The sequence below is a fragment of the Rutidosis leptorrhynchoides genome, unplaced genomic scaffold (genome assembly GCF_046630445.1).
Source record: "Rutidosis leptorrhynchoides isolate AG116_Rl617_1_P2 unplaced genomic scaffold, CSIRO_AGI_Rlap_v1 contig110, whole genome shotgun sequence".
Lineage (NCBI taxonomy): Eukaryota > Viridiplantae > Streptophyta > Magnoliopsida > Asterales > Asteraceae > Rutidosis > Rutidosis leptorrhynchoides.
The window spans coordinates 57,695-64,850 of NW_027266366.1; positions in this window are offsets into that span (position 1 = coordinate 57,695).

Sequence of the window (7,156 nt, forward strand, 5' to 3'; positions counted from 1 at the left end):
AAAATTCAAGGACTCTTGGAAAATTTCAGAAATATATTGAATTTTACTAAGATTCTATTGGTAATAATACATATTTTTAAGTTTATAAATTCAAGGAACCTTTGAAAATTCAAGAAAACAATGGAATTAATTGTGATTTTTTTGGATGTCATACATATTTAAGGTTATAAATTCAAGGAACCTTGGAAAATTCCAGAAAAAAATGGAAAAAATAGTGATTTTATATTATATAAATCATATTTAAGGTTATAAATTCAAGGAACCTTTGAAAATTCAAGAAAACAATGGAATTAATTGTGATTTTTTTGGATGTAATACATATTTCATGTTATAAATTCAAGGACTCTTGGAAAATTCCCGAAAAATATTGAATTTAACGAAGATTCTATTGGATATAATACATATTTAAAGTTATTAATTCAAGGAACCTTGAAAAATTCCAGAAAAAATAGATTTAATGGTGAAGTTTTTGGATGTAATACATATTTAAGGTTATAAACTCAAGGAATCATGGAAAATTTAAGAAATATATTGAATTTTACTAAGATTCTATTGGTAATAATACATATTTAAGGTAATAAATTGAAGGAACATTGGAAAATTCCAGAAAAAAATGGAAAAAATTGTGATTTTATAGGATATAATACATATTTAAGGTTATAAATTCAAGGAACATTGGAAAATTCCAGAAAACAACGGAATTAATTGTGATTTTATAGGATATAATACATATTTCATGTTATAAATTCAAGGACTCTTGGAAAATTCCAGAAAAATATTGAATTTAACGAAGATTCTATTGGATATAATACATATTTAAGGTAATAAATTGAAGGAACATTGGAAAATTCCAGAAAAAAATGGAAAAAATTGTGATTTTATAGGATATAATACATATTTAAGGTTATAAATTCAAGGAACCTTGGAAAATTCCAGAAAACAATGGAATTAATTGTGATTTTATAGTATATAATACATATTTCATGTTATAAATTCAAGGACTCTTGGAAAATTCCCGAAAAATATTGAATTTAACGAAGATTCTATTGGATATAATACATATTTAAAGTTATAAATTCAAGGAACCTTGGAAAATTCCAGAAAACAATGGAATTAATTGTGATTTTATAGGATATTATACATATTTCATGTTATAAATTCAAGGACTCTTGGAAAATTCCCGAAAAATATTGAATTTAACGAAGATTCTATTGGATATAATACATATTTAAAGTTATAAATTCAAGGAACCTTGAAAAATTATAGAAAAAATAGATTTAATGGTGATTTTTTTGGATGTAATACATATTTAAGGTTATAAACTCAAGGAATCATGGAAAATTCAAGAAATATATTGAATTTTACTAAGATTCTATTGGTAATAATACATATTTAAGGTAATTAATTGAAGGAACATTGGAAAATTCCAGAAAAAATTGGAAAAAATTGTGATTTTATAGGATATAATACATATTTAAGGTTATAAATTCAAGGAACCTTGGAAAATTCCAGAAAACAACGGAATTAATTGTGATTTTATAGGATATAATACATATTTCATGTTATAAATTCAAGGACTCTTGGAAAATTAAAGAAAAATATTGAATTTAACGAAGATTCTATTGGATATAATACATATTTAAAGTTATAAATTCAAGGAACCTTGGAAAATTCCAGAAAACAATGGAATTAATTGTGATTTTATAGTATATAATACATATTTAAGGTTATAAATTCAAGGAACCTTGAAAAATTCCAGAAAAAATAGATTTAATGGTGAAGTTTTTGGATGTAATACATATTTAAGGTTATAAACTCAAGGAATCATGGAAAATTCCAGAAATATATTGAATTTTACTAAGATTCTATTTGTAATAATACATATTTAAGGTAATAAATTGAAGGAACATTGGAAAATTCCAGAAAAAAATGGAAAAAATTGTGATTTTATAGGATATAATACATATTTAAGGTTATAAATTCAAGGAACATTGGAAAATTCCAGAAAACAACGGAATTAATTGTGATTTTATAGGATATAATACATATTTCATGTTATAAATTCAAGGACTCTTGGAAAATTCCAGAAAAATATTGAATTTAACGAAGATTCTATTGGATATAATACATATTTAAGGTAATAAATTGAAGGAACATTGGAAAATTCCAGAAAAAAATGGAAAAAATTGTGATTTTATAGGATATAATACATATTTAAGGTTATAAATTCAAGGAACCTTGGAAAATTCCAGAAAACAATGGAATTAATTGTGATTTTATAGTATATAATACATATTTCATGTTATAAATTCAAGGACTCTTGGAAAATTCCCGAAAAATATTGAATTTAACGAAGATTCTATTGGATATAATACATATTTAAAGTTATAAATTCAAGGAACCTTGGAAAATTCCAGAAAACGATGGAATTAATTGTGATTTTATAGGATATTATACATATTTCATGTTATAAATTCAAGGACTCTTGGAAAATTCCCGAAAAATATTGAATTTAACGAAGATTCTATTGGATATAATACATATTTAAAGTTATAAATTCAAGGAACCTTGAAAAATTATAGAAAAAATAGATTTAATGGTGATTTTTTTGGATGTAATACATATTTAAGGTTATAAACTCAAGGAATCATGGAAAATTCAAGAAATATATTGAATTTTACTAAGATTCTATTGGTAATAATACATATTTAAGGTAATAAATTGAAGGAACCTTGGAAAATTCCAGAAAAAAATGGAAAAAATAGTGATTTTATAGGATATAACACATATTTAAGGTTATAACTTCAAGGAACCTTGGAAAATTTGAGAAAACAATGGAATTAATTGTGATTTTTTAGGATATAATACATATTTCATGTTATAAATTCAAGGACTCTTGGAAAATTCCCGAAAAATATTGAATTTAACGAAGATTCTATTGGATATAATACATATTTAAGGTAATAAATTGAAGGAACATTGGAAAATTCCAGAAAAAAATGGAAAAAATTGTGATTTTATAGGATATAATACATATTTAAGGTTATAAATTCAAGGAACCTTGGAAAATTCCAGAAAACAATGGAATTAATTGTGATTTTATAGTATATAATACATATTTCATGTTATAAATTCAAGGACTCTTGGAAAATTCCCGAAAAATATTGAATTTAACGAAGATTCTATTGGATATAATACATATTTAAAGTTATAAATTCAAGGAACCTTGGAAAATTCCAGAAAACAATGGAATTAATTGTGATTTTATAGGATATTATACATATTTCATGTTATAAATTCAAGGACTCTTGGAAAATTCCCGAAAAATATTGAATTTAACGAAGATTCTATTGGATATAATACATATTTAAAGTTATAAATTCAAGGAACCTTGAAAAATTATAGAAAAAATAGATTTAATGGTGATTTTTTTGGATGTAATACATATTTAAGGTTATAAACTCAAGGAATCATGGAAAATTCAAGAAATATATTGAATTTTACTAAGATTCTATTGGTAATAATACATATTTAAGGTAATAAATTGAAGGAACATTGGAAAATTCCAGAAAAAAATGGAAAAAATTGTGATTTTATAGGATATAATACATATTTAAGGTTATAAATTCAAGGAACCTTGGAAAATTCCAGAAAACAACGGAATTAATTGTGATTTTATAGGATATAATACATATTTCATGTTATAAATTCAAGGACTCTTGGAAAATTAAAGAAAAATATTGAATTTAACGAACATTCTATTGGATATAATACATATTTAAAGTTATAAATTCAAGGAACCTTGGAAAATTCCAGAAAACAATGGAATTAATTGTGATTTTATAGTATATAATACATATTTAAGGTTATAAATTCAAGGAACCTTGAAAAATTCCAGAAAAAATAGATTTAATGGTGAAGTTTTTGGATGTAATACATATTTAAGGTTATAAACTCAAGGAATCATGGAAAATTCCAGAAATATATTGAATTTTACTAAGATTCTATTGGTAATAATACATATTTAAGGTAATAAATTGAAGGAACATTGGAAAATTCCAGAAAAAAATGGAAAAAATTGTGATTTTATAGGATATAATACATATTTAAGGTTATAAATTCAAGGAACATTGGAAAATTCCAGAAAACAACGGAATTAATTGTGATTTTATAGGATATAATACATATTTCATGTTATAAATTCAAGGACTCTTGGAAAATTCCAGAAAAATATTGAATTTAACGAAGATTCTATTGGATATAATACATATTTAAGGTAATAAATTGAAGGAACATTGGAAAATTCCAGAAAAAAATGGAAAAAATTGTGATTTTATAGGATATAATACATATTTAAGGTTATAAATTCAAGGAACCTTGGAAAATTCCAGAAAACAATGGAATTAATTGTGATTTTATAGTATATAATACATATTTCATGTTATAAATTCAAGGACTCTTGGAAAATTCCCGAAAAATATTGAATTTAACGAAGATTCTATTGGATATAATACATATTTAAAGTTATAAATTCAAGGAACCTTGGAAAATTCCAGAAAACAACGGAATTAATTGTGATTTTTTAGGATATAATACATATTTCATGTTATAAATTCAAGGACTCTTGGAAAATTCCAGAAAAATATTGAATTTAACGATGATTCTATTGGATATAATACATATTTAAAGTTATAAATTCAAGGAAGCTTGAAAAATTAAAGAAAAAATAGATTTAATGGTGATTTTTTTGGATGTAATACATATTTAAGGTTATAAACTCAAGGAATCATGGAAAATTCCAGAAATATATTGAATTTTACTAAGATTCTATTGGTAATAATACATATTTAAGGTTATAAATTCAAGGAACCTTTGAAAATTCTAGAAAACAATGGAATTAATTGTGATTTTTTTGGATGTAATACATATTTAAGGTTACAAATTCAAGGAACCTTGGAAAATTCCAGAAAAAAATGGAAAAAATAGTGATTTTATAGGATATAACACATATTTAAGGTTATAACTTCAAGGACTCTTGGAAAATTCCCGAAAAATATTGAATTTAACGAAGATTCTATTGGATATAATACATATTTAAAGTTATAAATTCAAGGAACCTTGAAAAATTCCAGAAAACAATGGAATTAATTGTGATTTTATAGTATATAATACATATTTAAGGTTATAAATTCAAGGAACCTTGAAAAATTCCAGAAAAAATAGATTTAATGGTGAAGTTTTTGGATGTAATACATATTTAAGGTTATAAACTCAAGGAATCATGGAAAATTCCAGAAATTTATTGAATTTTACTAAGATTCTATTTGTAATAATACATATTTAAGGTAATAAATTGAAGGAACATTGGAAAATTCCAGAAAAAAATGGAAAAAATTGTGATTTTATAGGATATAATACATATTTAAGGTTATAAATTCAAGGAACATTGGAAAATTCCAGAAAACAACGGAATTAATTGTGATTTTATAGGATATAATACATATTTCATGTTATAAATTCAAGGACTCTTGGAAAATTCCAGAAAAATATTGAATTTAACGAAGATTCTATTGGATATAATACATATTTAAGGTAATAAATTGAAGGAACATTGGAAAATTCCAGAAAAAAATGGAAAAAATTGTGATTTTATAGGATATAATACATATTTAAGGTTATAAATTCAAGGAACCTTGGAAAATTCCAGAAAACAATGGAATTAATTGTGATTTTATAGTATATAATACATATTTCGTGTTATAAATTCAAGGACTCTTGGAAAATTCCCGAAAAATATTGAATTTAACGAAGATTCTATTGGATATAATACATATTTAAAGTTATAAATTCAAGGAACCTTGAAAAATTATAGAAAAAATAGATTTAATGGTGATTTTTTTGGATGTAATACATATTTAAGGTTATAAACTCAAGGAATCATTGAAAATTCAAGAAATATATTGAATTTTACTAAGATTCTATTGGTAATAATACATATTTAAGGTAATAAATTGAAGGAACCTTGGAAAATTCCAGAAAAAAATGGAAAAAATAGTGATTTTATAGGATATAACACATATTTAAGGTTATAACTTCAAGGAACCTTGGAAAATTTGAGAAAACAATGGAATTAATTGTGATTTTTTAGGATATAATACATATTTCATGTTATAAATTCAAGGACTCTTGGAAAATTCCCGAAAAATATTGAATTTAACGAAGATTCTATTGGATATAATACATATTTAAGGTAATAAATTGAAGGAACATTGGAAAATTCCAGAAAAAAATGGAAAAAATTGTGATTTTATAGGATATAATACATATTTAAGGTTATAAATTCAAGGAACCTTGGAAAATTCCAGAAAACAATGGAATTAATTGTGATTTTATAGTATATAATACATATTTCATGTTATAAATTCAAGGACTCTTGGAAAATTCCCGAAAAATATTGAATTTAACGAAGATTCTATTGGATATAATACATATTTAAAGTTATAAATTCAAGGAACCTTGGAAAATTCCAGAAAACAATGGAATTAATTGTGATTTTATAGGATATTATACATATTTCATGTTATAAATTCAAGGACTCTTGGAAAATTCCCGAAAAATATTGAATTTAACGAAGATTCTATTGGATATAATACATATTTAAAGTTATAAATTCAAGGAACCTTGAAAAATTATAGAAAAAATAGATTTAATGGTGATTTTTTTGGATGTAATACATATTTAAGGTTATAAACTCAAGGAATCATGGAAAATTCCAGAAATATATTGAATTTTACTAAGATTCTATTGGTAATAATACATATTTAAGGTAATAAATTGAAGGAACATTGGAAAATTCCAGAAAAAAATGGAAAAAATTGTGATTTTATAGGATATAATACATATTTAAGGTTATAAATTCAAGGAACATTGGAAAATTCCAGAAAACAACGGAATTAATTGTGATTTTATAGGATATAATACATATTTCATGTTATAAATTCAAGGACTCTTGGAAAATTCCAGAAAAATATTGAATTTAACGAAGATTCTATTGGATATAATACATATTTAAGGTAATAAATTGAAGGAACATTGGAAAATTCCAGAAAAAAATGGAAAAAATTGTGATTTTATAGGATATAATACATATTTAAGG